The following is a 12697-nucleotide window of genomic DNA, read 5'->3' as shown; positions in this document are numbered from 1 at the left end:
TGGTAGATGGTTTGGACCCAAGCTTACCTAGGTCCTCTCCCTCTTAAAAACTTGGGTGCCATTGGCCCAAACCCAAATCCCAAACTTGGCTTATTTAAACTTCAATTGGTTTCAACATTTTTTTCATGTGAGACAAGTATTTCCCACATTTTGAATACTTATTTAGGCTTATCAAATACCTTACTTTGGAGCTAATTTCTCATTCAGCCGAAAACGGATTTGAGAAAGTAAATATATCATGTTCATCTCTTTGTGGAGAGGAACGCGTTCGTCTATAGATCTGCAAAAAATTCTTAGCGGAATCTACTCCAAATTTTATTCAAAGTTTTTGTTTTGTATGCTCTATTTCCAACAATCCCCCACATGAATGGAAATTGGCGTCAATTGCAAATGATGAAAATGCAGACACTAGAGAGAGTACTATTGGAAAGTTACTGCATCAAGATAGGTAACTTTTGGCCTTGAACTTTTCCTAGTGTATTATTATTAGATTTACTGGTTAATCAGTGAACATGATGTCTTGAACTGTTTAGCCGTTGATATAAACCAAGCAATAGCAAACACACAGTTCTTTTTCGCACAAAGTCGATTCTCACAGTTGTGTTCATATAGCCCTGAACAACTCCTGGTATTTCACGAGTGCTCTAGAAAACTTAGCCTTCGATGTTCTCATAGAAGCAGCCCTACTTCACACTCATATAGGTGACCTCTTACTAAGAGTATCCTACCATACCCCATTTGAATTTTCAAGATATAAGAGTCATTAAAAGCATATCTTATCCTAATTCTCGTTGCAGGTAGTACTATATCATGATAGAAATGGCTAGAAGATTAAATCTTTCCAGTGCTTCTGGTGAGCCATTCAGAATTTCTGTTATCCCTTTGAACCTAGATCATGGGATCTCCAGTTAACTAGGTTGGGTTTCCATTAAGATGACTTGTTAGCTTTCGGCTTTAATCCCATTCCCCTCGATGAACTATACAATTGCTCTATTGTCGAACATTTTGTAAACGGATCTGTTAAATTATCTTTAGATCTGATATAATCTATTGAGATTATCCCACTTGAGAACAATTGTCTAACGGTATTATGTTTTCGACGTATATGTCGAGACTTACCGTTATACATATTACTTTGTGCCATTCCAATTGCTGGTTAACTATCACAATTTGTACAAATAGCGGGCATATGTTTAGGCCAATTTGGAATATCTTCTAAGAAACTACGAAGCAAAGCAATAAATTTAGATTCCATAGTGGATTTGGCAATACAAGTTTGTTTCGAAGATTTCCAAGATATGGCACCTCCTCTAATGGTAAAGACATAGCCACTTGTGGATTTAGAATCCTTTGTATCTGATATCCAATTAACATCGTTGTATCTTTCAAGTACCACTAGATATCTTGAATAATGCAATCCATAACTTATGGTATATCTTAAATACTTTAGAACCCTGTTTAATGCAGCCCGATGGTTCTTTCTTGGATTACTTATATATCTACTCAATTAATTAACTAAGATGCTGTGTCTGGTCTTATGCAATTCATCAAATACATTAAGCTTACTATAATGCAAGAATACTCAAGTTGTGATATGCTAGGACCTGTATTTTTTTATAAATGAAAATTTACATCAACATGAGTCTTTACAATACTACTATCTTCTTTATTAATTAATTTATTTATTTAACATTTTCTCAATATAGTGAGATGGAGATAATACTAGACCATTTGATGTTATAGAAATCTTGATTCCTAGTATGACATCAGCTATGCCTAAATCTTTCATATCAAAATTTTTGGTCAATATCTTTTTAGTAGTTTTGATTATAACATCATTACTACCCATTATTAGCATATCATCCACATATAGGCACACAATGACATATCCATTTTGAGTGTTTTTCACATAAACACATTTATCACACTCATTGATTTTAAAACCATTTGACAACATCACTTTGTTAAATTTTTCATGCTATTGTTTAGGTGCTTGTTTTAATCCATATAAGGATTTTACAAGCTTGCACACCTTCTTTTCTTTCCCTGAAACTATAAAACCTTCATGTTGTTCCATATAAATTTTTTTCTCCAATTCACCATTCAAAAACGCAGTCTTAACATCCATTTGATGTATTTCTAAGTTTTGCAACGCTGCAATAGCAAGTAACAATCTAATTGATGTTATTCTTGTTACTAGTGAATATGTATCAAAATAATCTAAGCCTTCCTTTTGCCTGTATCCCTTAGCAACAAGCCTACCTTTATATTTATCAATTGAACCATCAGGCTTCATCTTCCTCTTGAAAATCCACTTATACCCTAAAAGTTTAGTACAGGGAAGAAGATCCATCAGCTCCCAAATATGATTTTGTATGATGGATTCAATTTCACCACTGATAGCTTCTTTCCATAAAGGAGTTTCAGGAGAAGACATAGCTTCCTTATAGCTTTGTGGCTCATTCTCCAATATATATGTCAGAAAATCAGGATTAAATGACTTAGACGTTTTAGCTCTTTTATTATGTCTAAGTTCATTCTTATTTCCATCATCTATAGACTCTTGGTCTATTTTCTCTTATATATTGCTATTAGCAATATCATGATTTCTTTTAAGAGAATTTTTATCTTATATATTTTTACAAGGAAATATATCTTCAAAGAAACAAGCAATCATTGACTGAATAATTGTATTGACATGGATGTCAGGAATGTTTGATTTGTGCACAAAGAAACGATATGCACTACTATTATGTACATAACTTATGAAAATACCATCAAAGGTTTTTGGTCCTATCTTAACTTTCTTAGTAGTAGGAACCACAACCTTAGCTAGACATCCCCACACTTTTAAGAATTTATAGAAAGGTTTTTGACCTTTCTATAATTCATAAGGTGTTACATTTGTTTTCTTTTGAGGTATTTTATTGAGGGCATAATTTGCAGAAAGCAAAGCTTCCCCCCACAAATTCTAGGTTAAACTAGAACTTATCAACATAGCAATCATCATTTCTTTTAAGGTACGATTTTTGCGTTTAGCAACACCATTCTCTTGAGGTGAATAAGGAGCGGTAGTTTGGTGAATAATACCATGTTCTGAACAAATGTCAGTGAATGGTGCTTCATATTCACCAATTCTATCATTTCTTAATACATTTATCTTTTTGCTAAGTTGATTCTCAACCTCATTCTTGTAATTTTTAAACATTTCCAATGCTTCTTCTTTACTTCTTAGCAAGTATACATCATAGTATCTTGTGCAATCATCAATAAAAGTAATAAAATTTTTTTTTCTACTTCTGGTTGGCACAGATTTAAAGTCACATATATCATTGTGAATTAATGCTAGAGGTTCAGTACTTCGCTATATATAGTGAAATAAGGTTCTAGTTAGTTTTGCTTCTACACATGTTTGACACTTTTGATTTAAATCAATATTAACTTTAGGTATAGAATCTATGTTAATTAATCTACGAATCGTATCATAATTAACATGTCCTAACCTACCATGCCACAAATCAGATGACTCAATCATATAAGAAGAAGCATTAGCTTTATTATTATTAATAGCTTTGGGTAAACAGTTATTACATTGAATTTGAATAATGCATCACTTAAGTACCCTTTGCCCACATACACCCCATTTTTAGTAAGCATAAGCTTATCAGAAACAATGATCAGCTTGAACCCATTCTTGCTTAGGAGTGATCCAGAGACCAAGTTCTTCCTGATGTTTGGTACATGCAACACATTATTCAGAGTGAGCTCTTTCCCCGAGGTCATTAGCAGCTTAATTTTTCCTTATCCTCCAGCCTTTGTACTGGAAGAGTTCCCCATGTAGAGTTGTTCTCTATGATTTATAGCTTCATAGGTAGTGGACATCATCTTTTCTGAGCAAACATGACGATTAGCCCCTGTGTCCACCCACCATTCTCTATTGTTGCTCACAAGGTTGATTTTAGAAATCACAATTAAAAGATTTAGCTCTGACACATCAGCTATCAATTTATCTTCCTCGGTAATGTGCGCCTCAGTGGTCTTTTTCTTGGAGTTATGTTATGCCTTGCGTCTACGACAGTCTTTAGCTCAGTGTCCTAACTTGCCACATATGTAGCATTTCCTGTTAAACCTCTTGTAATTTCCTTTGCTAAGACCTTCTCGAGAGTGCTTCCTCTTCTTATTTTTCTGCCCAGCTTCCATTACATTTGCCTTTGACACCATTGAAGAATTCCTGAATTTCTTTTCAGATGTGCGGTTATCTTCCTTAATTCTCAGCCTGACAATCAGGTATTCGAGCCCCATTTCCTTGCGCTTATTCTTCAAGTAATTTTTGAAATCTTTCCAAGTAGGTGACAACTTGTCAATGATTGAAGCCACTTGAAAAGATACATTCAAGGTCATTTTCTCAGCATGTCTCTCATGCAGGATTAGTTGGAGCTCCTACACTTGGCTCATGACAGTCTTAGAGTCCACCATTTTGAAGTTCAGAAATCGTCCAATCACGAATTTCTTTAAACCAACATCCTCTGTTTTATACTTTTTGTCTAGTGGCTCCCATAGCTCTTTTGCAGTATTTATTGGACTATACACATTATATAAAATGTTGTCCAATCCATTGAGGATGTAGTTCTTGCATAGAAAATCTTCATGCTTCCATGCATCAACAACTCCTAATTTAGTAATGTCAGTCTCACCCTCTTCTAGCACTGGGGCAATCTCAGTTAGGAACTTGCTTAGATTCAAAGTCATAAGGTAGAACATCATTTTCTGTTGCCAGCTTTTAAACTCCGCCCCATTAAATTTTTCGGGCTCTTCCCATGACTGACAGGAACATTAGGCATAGTAGTACTCTTACTTGCCATTCGTCTGTTATATATGAAATATATAGACCACAATTTAATTTACAGTAATATAACAACAATAATATTTAAATAATTAATACTATGTTAAAAGCGGAATCTGTCTTACAATTGTTGTCCAAAATATGGTCTAAGTATACCAGATACTATAGTATTACTATTTAAATATTATGAAAAAAATATTATATATATATATATATATATATAATTACTATTATAAAACAATAATATATATATAATTTTTTATAAAATATAGTTATATATAATGAAATAAAACTATACAAAAATAAAAGAACCTGATAATAAGTCGAGGCTAGAATTTGATTCTAGGTCCTTAAGACAGATTTGTCCCGCTACGGTGCTAACGGACTCAGTGGCGTCTATTGTTGTGGTTTTGTGGAGTCTGATTAGGTAATTGGTTTTTAGGAAGATTTAATTATATGGAAACTTCAAGAGTACTGAATTTTAGAGAAAATTCAGTTTCCTGATCTGGTTTAGCTTCCTTGTTGGTTTAGGAAAAGTTTAGTTTCCTGATCTGCTTTAACTTCCTTATTGGTTTAAGGAAAATTCAGTTTTCTGATCTGATTTAACTTCCGTATTAGTTTTGAATTCTACAAAAGGCAAGTTTTTGTAGGAAAAATTTGGGACTCTATAAATATCAACTCTAATAAGATTTTAGAGGGGGTGAAAATTAGAGATAAATTTGTGCGAATACAAGATAGAGCAATTGAGAGAGATTGAGAGAAAATTTTCTACTGTAATTCTTCATCTTTTTCAGAGTGAATTTGTTCGGTGTGCTCCATGGACGTAGCCCTAAGATTTGGGTGAACTATGTATATCTTGTGTTTTTGCGTGTGATTTTTTATTCTTCGTGATTGCTTGTTTATTCCTTGAACAGTGTTGTTTATTTTGCGTTTCCGCCACAACAACTGGTATCAAATCCGGTTGATTGTGCAGTGCAACTCTAACATCTATCTCCCAAGATACAATGATTTTTCTTCCTTCGGTAGTAGCACTGCAAATCGAAGAAATGGGCGACCCGACTCGGTGTAGTACTCTCTCTCTGAAGTAGACTTGAACTCACACACTAAAGTCTATGTATGCAAGAAGAGAGAAGGAGAAAGAGAATTCAGAATTAGAAAAGAAGAATTCTGAATGGAGTGAATTACAATTGATCCCAAGAAGGGTTTATATTGGCAGCAAAGTGCCTTTTCGGGTGGGTGCAACCATGGGTCATGATGGTTTAGAACCAGGTTGCACTGGTTTTAATTTAAATTCAAATACCAGAAATTGGTCCAGGTGCACTGGTTCGGACCACCAATTTGTGAAACCCATCTGAATAAGTCCTGCTAAAAAATTAAATTAAGTCCAACACAGGCCCAATTCCATTTAATAAAAAATTAATTGGACTTTACAACCAAGCCCCCCAAGCCCGGCTTGGGTGGTAAATGGTTTGGACCCAAGCTTGTCTAGGTCCTCCCCTCTTAAAAGCTTGGGTGCCCTTGGGCGAAAACCCTAATCCCAAAGTTGGCTTATTTAAACTTTAGTTGGTTTCAACATTTTTTCTATGTGGAACAAATATTTCCCACATTTTGCATACCTATTTAGGCTTATCAAACACCTCACTTTGGAACTAATTTCTCATTCACCCGGAAACGGATTTGAGAAAGTAAATATACCATGTTCATCTCCTTGCGGAGAGGAACGCGTTCGTCTATAAATCCGCAAAAAATTCTTAGCGAAATCTACTCCAAATTTCATCAAAAGTTTCTGTTTTGTATGCCCCGTTTCCAACAATAACAAAACCAGATTCATATTGGTTCATATGAGCCCGATAATCACGGATTCAATCCGTTCTTAGTCTCGATTTAATATTAATTTTTAAGTGGGGACATGTGTCATTCTTTTATTGTGCCACATTACCTAGTCGGAAAAACTTTGTCTTCTTAAGAGGACCATGCATTATCCAACTTTACTTTAGCTGATTTTAATTTTTATTGTTTATAGTATAATGGGTGGATGTTTAATTGTTAATTGTTGTGGGTAAATCATTTCATTATAAAAATTAAGCAATTTGGCTCTGTTGGCTTAAGGTGGTTGTTCACCCCTCCAAGTTTTACTAAATTAACTAATAACTTTCGCACCACGCAACTCATAAATCAGCTAATAAAAATCTTTACTCTGCTATTTTCCAGGTTACTTGGAGGTACAAAAAGTTTTCCTGAATTTGGATGGCCCTCCTAGATACGGGATTATGCATATCAAAGTCTCTTCTCAATATTTTCATCAGTTTATCTTACACGAGCTTGATGCATGCAAGCTTGCCTACCACTGCAGCCACCTCCGGACTTGGTGGGAATGAGACAAATCGACTTTCTTTGCTCGCATTCAAGGCCAAGATAACTAATGATCCTCTCCAAGTTATGCACTTGTGGAATGGATCCATTCACTTTTGCCGGTGGCATGGTGTCACGTGTGGTCACCGCCATCAAAGAGTTGTCATGTTGGTCCTACAGTCCCAAAAATTGTTTGGATCCTTATCTCCACACATTGGGAATTTAAGCTTTCTTAGAGTGTTAGATCTCCGGAACAATAGTTTTGAACAAGAAATTCCTCCAGAAATTGGTGGTTTACGAAGACTGCAAACTTTAGCCCTACACAACAACTCATTAAGTGGCAAAATTCCAGCCAATTTGTCTGCTTGCTCTAACCTCCAAGGTTTCAATTTTGCTTACAACAGGTTGGTAGGGGCAATCCCTGCAGAGCTGGGCTTCTTGTCAAAGGTTTCGAGAATTTATATATACAATAACTATCTAACAGGAGAGATTCCTCATTCTTTCCAGAACTTCTCATCCCTTAACGAGGTTGATGCATCTGCTAATAATCTTGGAGGGAGCATTCCTGATGCTTTTGGGCAACTACCAATCCTCTACTATCTTTCACTTGGTCCTAATAGGTTGTCTGGTACTTGTTGGGATTTATATGTCCTGGCATAACAAATTCCTGTTTGGATTAATTGACATATGTTCCTGACGTTTCTGAAATATTTATGTTTTATACAATTGGTGAATTTAATGTATTATATTTCGATTCACTATGAAATTGATAGTGTCCATGTAATTACAAGAAATATTTATATATATGTATGTGATGGCAATCAATGCATGATATATAAATAGTAATTATAAATTGTTCATAGTCGGTAATTATAGATGGACTCATAATTAATTAAGACTTGAACAGGATCCGCGTTAGGTTGAGATATATTGCGAGAGCCGTCGTATGCAATTACTCCCTATCACCGTCATGGTATTTGACTCTTAAGCATGAGAAAAGTATAGACTCTTTTATTAATTAATAATTACTTTGATTTGTTCGGCGGATTCTTCGAGATCCTTAGACCGACACTTCGGGTAGTTATGTAATTAATAGTTAGAGGGTTATATTTTCAATATTTGCATCATTACTACTTGTATTTATTTTGTATTGATTATGGTTGATCACAAAGTAAATTCGAAGGCCTTCGTATGATTTTAGACAAAATGATTTATTATATATTTATTTATTAAATTATTATTTTTGTCAAACAAATATTTTATTGTGATCGAGCCAGAAATAATCAAAGGTATCAAAATAAATATATTAATTAAGTAGTCGGATTGATGGCTATATTTATCCGATAACTAATTATGCATAGAGGGGTCAAAGTGCAATATTGACTTAGAGGTTATTTATTATTTAATTGGAGTTCAATTAATTTCTTTTAGTGGAGTAGAAATTAATTTATGAATTAATTTAATTGGGTCCATGGACCGGGCCAATCATTAATTCATTGTAGCCAATAAAATAATAGGCCCAATGGATTCTCACTCATAGCCCAACTTGATATTGGAATCATATTAGATTTGAGACATGTAAATTAGAGATTGAGAAGGATTCGTTGTTTCCTTTTCTTTACCTTTATGTTGCCTATAAATATACATGGTCTATGTATATTTTAAGGGTGATTTTGATGAGAGGAAAAAAGGAATAACTTTTCTCTCTCTAGAAAATTAGGGTTTATGTTCTCATCTAATGGAGGCTCCCACAAGCCTAATTTTCCAAGGTCATTCATGGAGGCTTATGAGTGATTCCTAAAGGCAAAACAATTACCAAGAAGATGGAGATCCAAGGAGAAGGCATCTTGCTAAGGGATCTACAATAAGTGAGAACATTCACTTTAGAGGAAAGTTTTAAAGGTTTACTCAGACCTTTGATGTAAGTATTCAATCCATTAATTGAATGATACATCATATTTTTATTTTTGCATAAAACTTGTCTCTATGTGATGAATCAAGATCTATGAATCAAAATCCCTCGAAAAGTTTTTAAAACTTGCACGTTTCCCAACAGTACCATCCCTCCCTCAATCTTCAATCTCTCTTCTCTCCAAGTTTTTAGTGTGGTGGATAATAACCCATTTCCAAGATTATTTTGGCCAATGCTTAAGAAATTGAGCTTGTGTAGCCTTTCCATGGTAGGCACCTCTCCAGTAAAGTTGTTTATATCAAGTGTAAGCACTTCCAGGTTTGATGCATTACCTATTGAAAGAGATTTCTCTCTTCTTTGACCAATGCCACTGATTTAAGGATCTTGGCAATGGATGACAACAATTTTGGAGGAATGCTTCCAAAATCAGTCACCAACTACTCAACTAAGCTCGAGATTTTTACTATGTCAAACAATCATATATTTGGAAACATCCCGGATGGGTTTGGGAATCTAATCAACCTAAACTGGTTAGATATGTCGAACAACCAGTTCACAGGTAACATTCCCAATGATATTGGAAGGCTTCAGAATCTAAATGAATTGAGTTTGGCTCTCAACAATTTCTCTGGTTACATTCCATACTCTCTAGGAAATTTAAGTGTGTTGAGCATATTCAGTTTGGAGAACAATAATCTTCATGGTAGCATTCCTTCAAGTATTGGGAAATGCCAGAACTTATTGTTACTTGACCTTTCAATGATACCATACCCTCGGAAATTTTCAGTCTCTCCTCCTTATCAGTCTATCTTGATTTGTCTCACAACCATTTCACTGGTTCCTTATCCGTAGAAATTGCAAATTTGAAAAATTTAGGTATGTTGGATGTTGCTAACAACACGTTATCAGGTGAAATTCCGAGCACTGTAGGTAGTTGTGTGAGATTGGAGAGATTATATATGGATGGTAACTTCTTCCAAGGGAGCATTCCATCATCTTTGAGCTCTCTGAGAGGTATTCAATTCTTAGATCTTTCTCGCAACAATTTGTCAGGAAAAATTCCAGAATATTTTGAGGGCTTTGAATTACTAGAAAATTTCAATCTATCTTACAACGATCTTGAGGGTGAGGTACCAATAAAAGGCGTCTTTGCAAATGCAACAGAAATTTCAGTAACGGGAAATAGTAAGCTCTGTGGAGGTATACCTGAATTATATCTTCCTAGATGCAACTTTAAAGGGTCTACAAAGAGGGGATCAATTCTTGCCTTGAAATTAATCATCCCCATAGCGTCGGTACTTCTTGGACTAGCATTGTTGTTGTGTATTCTATTTCTTTACTGGCGTAAAAAGGAGAGAGAAAAGCCTTCTTCAGGAAATTCAGGAAGCTTGTTTTTGAAAGTATCCTACCAAAGTCTTCATAAAGCTACAAATGGTTTCAGCAAACCCAATTTGATAGGGGTGGGTAGTTTTGGTTCTGTATATGAAGGATTTCTTGAGCAGGAAGGGAAAAAGGTTGCTGTGAAGGTCCTTAACCTCTTGCGGCCAGGAGCTTCCAAGAGTTTCGTCGCTGAGTGTGAGGCATTGAGGAACATCAGGCATCGGAATCTTGTCAAGGTAATCACTGCATGTTCAAGTGTTGATCGCCAAAACAATGATTTCAAGGCCTTGGTTTATGAGTTCATGGTCAACGGGAGCTTAGATGAATGGTTGCATCCAATTCAAGAAGATCTCGAGGCAGATGAGGAAGCAAGAAGTTTAAGTCTGGTTCAGAGATTGAATATTGCCATTGATGTTGCTTGTGCACTGGATTATCTCCACCATCATTGTCAAACTGCCATAATTCACTGTGATTTGAAGCCAAGCAATGTTCTTCTGGACGATGAAATGACTGCACATGTTGGTGACTTTGGATTAGCAAAATTTCTTCTTGATGCCAACTACAGCAACACTCCAAATCAAACCAGTTCTATCGGAATTAGAGGATCTATCGGTTATGCACCACCAGGTATCAACAGTACAAATTTATTTATTTATATTTCTCTGTGAACATTTCTTTTCCTAAATCTTAAGAGCTGTGGCGATATATTTATTTGTTCACTTGATCTGTTACATGTATTACACTTAGCTTTGCTCAGCTGCTCTGGCAGAGAACTAGAAAGAACATTGACAATCTTTGTTTCGAAAATCAAAATTACCCTTTTTGAGTCAAATCCGAGACATGGTTGTCAAGTTTTGGCCAGAATTGCAACTAAAATGCATATTGTTCACAAGTATTGAGTCACTTGAAAATTGAAACCACTGATTTGAATTGTTTGACAGATTATGAACTAATTATTCTGTTATGCTCTCCAAGGTTTTTCATACTTGAAATTAAGTTTTTGAAAATTTATATTATCTTTCTTGAAAGTTTGATAAATTATAGTTAAGGTTGAAGACTGAAGGAACATTGAAAAAGTGGTGATGTTTAAAACTAGGATTAAGGTGTTATGTAGTTGAGGTGTCAAACTTAATCCTTGTACTAAAAGATGGGGAAACTGGAAAGAAAAGAAAAAAAGAAAAAGAAAAAAAGGAAAAGTGTTTGTTTAAAAGACGAACTGTGCTCAACTATGAAAGTTAAATAAGGTATTCTTGACAAGAATTTCGAACTATTTATAACTTGGTTCAAGAACAGCTGAAAGAATTGAAAATAAAAAATATTCTACTGGGATTATGTAAGAATTGCTAAAAAACCGACGCTAGCATATGACTGTATAAAACATCCGGTGATGTGTACAGCTACGGCATAATCCCAGTAGAATATTTTTGCATTGTGTTGTGTGAATTGTAGAGTATGGTATGGGAAGTGAAGTGTCAACATCCGGTGATGTGTACAGCTACGGCATTCTCTTGCTGGAGATGTTTACAGGGAAAAGGCCGACTGATCAGATGTTTAGTGATGGTCTGAACCTTCATAACTATGCCAAGACAGCTTTGCCGGATAGAGTAGTCGGAATAGCATATTCTATTCTTCTTCAGCAAGGAGAAGAGGGGGAGACGAGCACAAGCACCAAGAACACTCTCAATCAAAGCCCTTTTAGCAGTTATAAGATCCAGGAGTGCTTGGCCTCGATATTTAGAATTGGAATTGCATGTTCAGAAGAGTCACCAACTGAACGATTGGATATTTCTGATGCTGTAGCTAAGTTGCATGTCATTAGGAACAATCTTCTTGGCATTGGAGGAGCACACGCTGGAATAACTAATGAACTGCAAGTTGATCACGAGTAGGTAAGAACCGAATTACTGTCTTCGTAACTGAAATAAAATATATGCATCTCTATGATATCTGTTAATTACATTTGGAGCGGGCAAAAGAATTAGCTAGGCCAATGTCTAGGCACGTAGTTCTCATGATTTTCCTGTTCTGCTTTGTTTTCCTTCAGAAATTATGACAATGTCTATAGAGTCTCCACAAATATGGAAACTCTTGAATTTATTTTCAAAAATTATGACAATGTCCATTGTGGCTTCAATTTTGGGAAGTCCATCCCACGAGAATATACTACTTGCTAAAGCTCTTTCTTCTGATTATTCTGATTTTGTAAATAT

At 35.2% G+C, this 12697-nt stretch overlaps 1 pseudogene; it reads left to right on the top strand.

Annotated features, from left to right (window-relative positions):
• Positions 1-363: 363 nt before the first annotated feature.
• LOC132281070 (putative receptor-like protein kinase At3g47110) lies at positions 364-12376 on the top strand (annotated as a pseudogene).
• Positions 12377-12697: the final 321 nt, after the last annotated feature.

The sequence above is a fragment of the Cornus florida genome, unplaced genomic scaffold, assembly GCF_030987335.1.
Source record: "Cornus florida cultivar Cherokee Brave unplaced genomic scaffold, ASM3098733v1 CherokeeBrave_3.0.0_Hap2_Chr11, whole genome shotgun sequence".
NCBI classification, from domain to species: domain Eukaryota; kingdom Viridiplantae; phylum Streptophyta; class Magnoliopsida; order Cornales; family Cornaceae; genus Cornus; species Cornus florida.
This window is presented reverse-complemented; position numbering and strand designations above follow the sequence as displayed.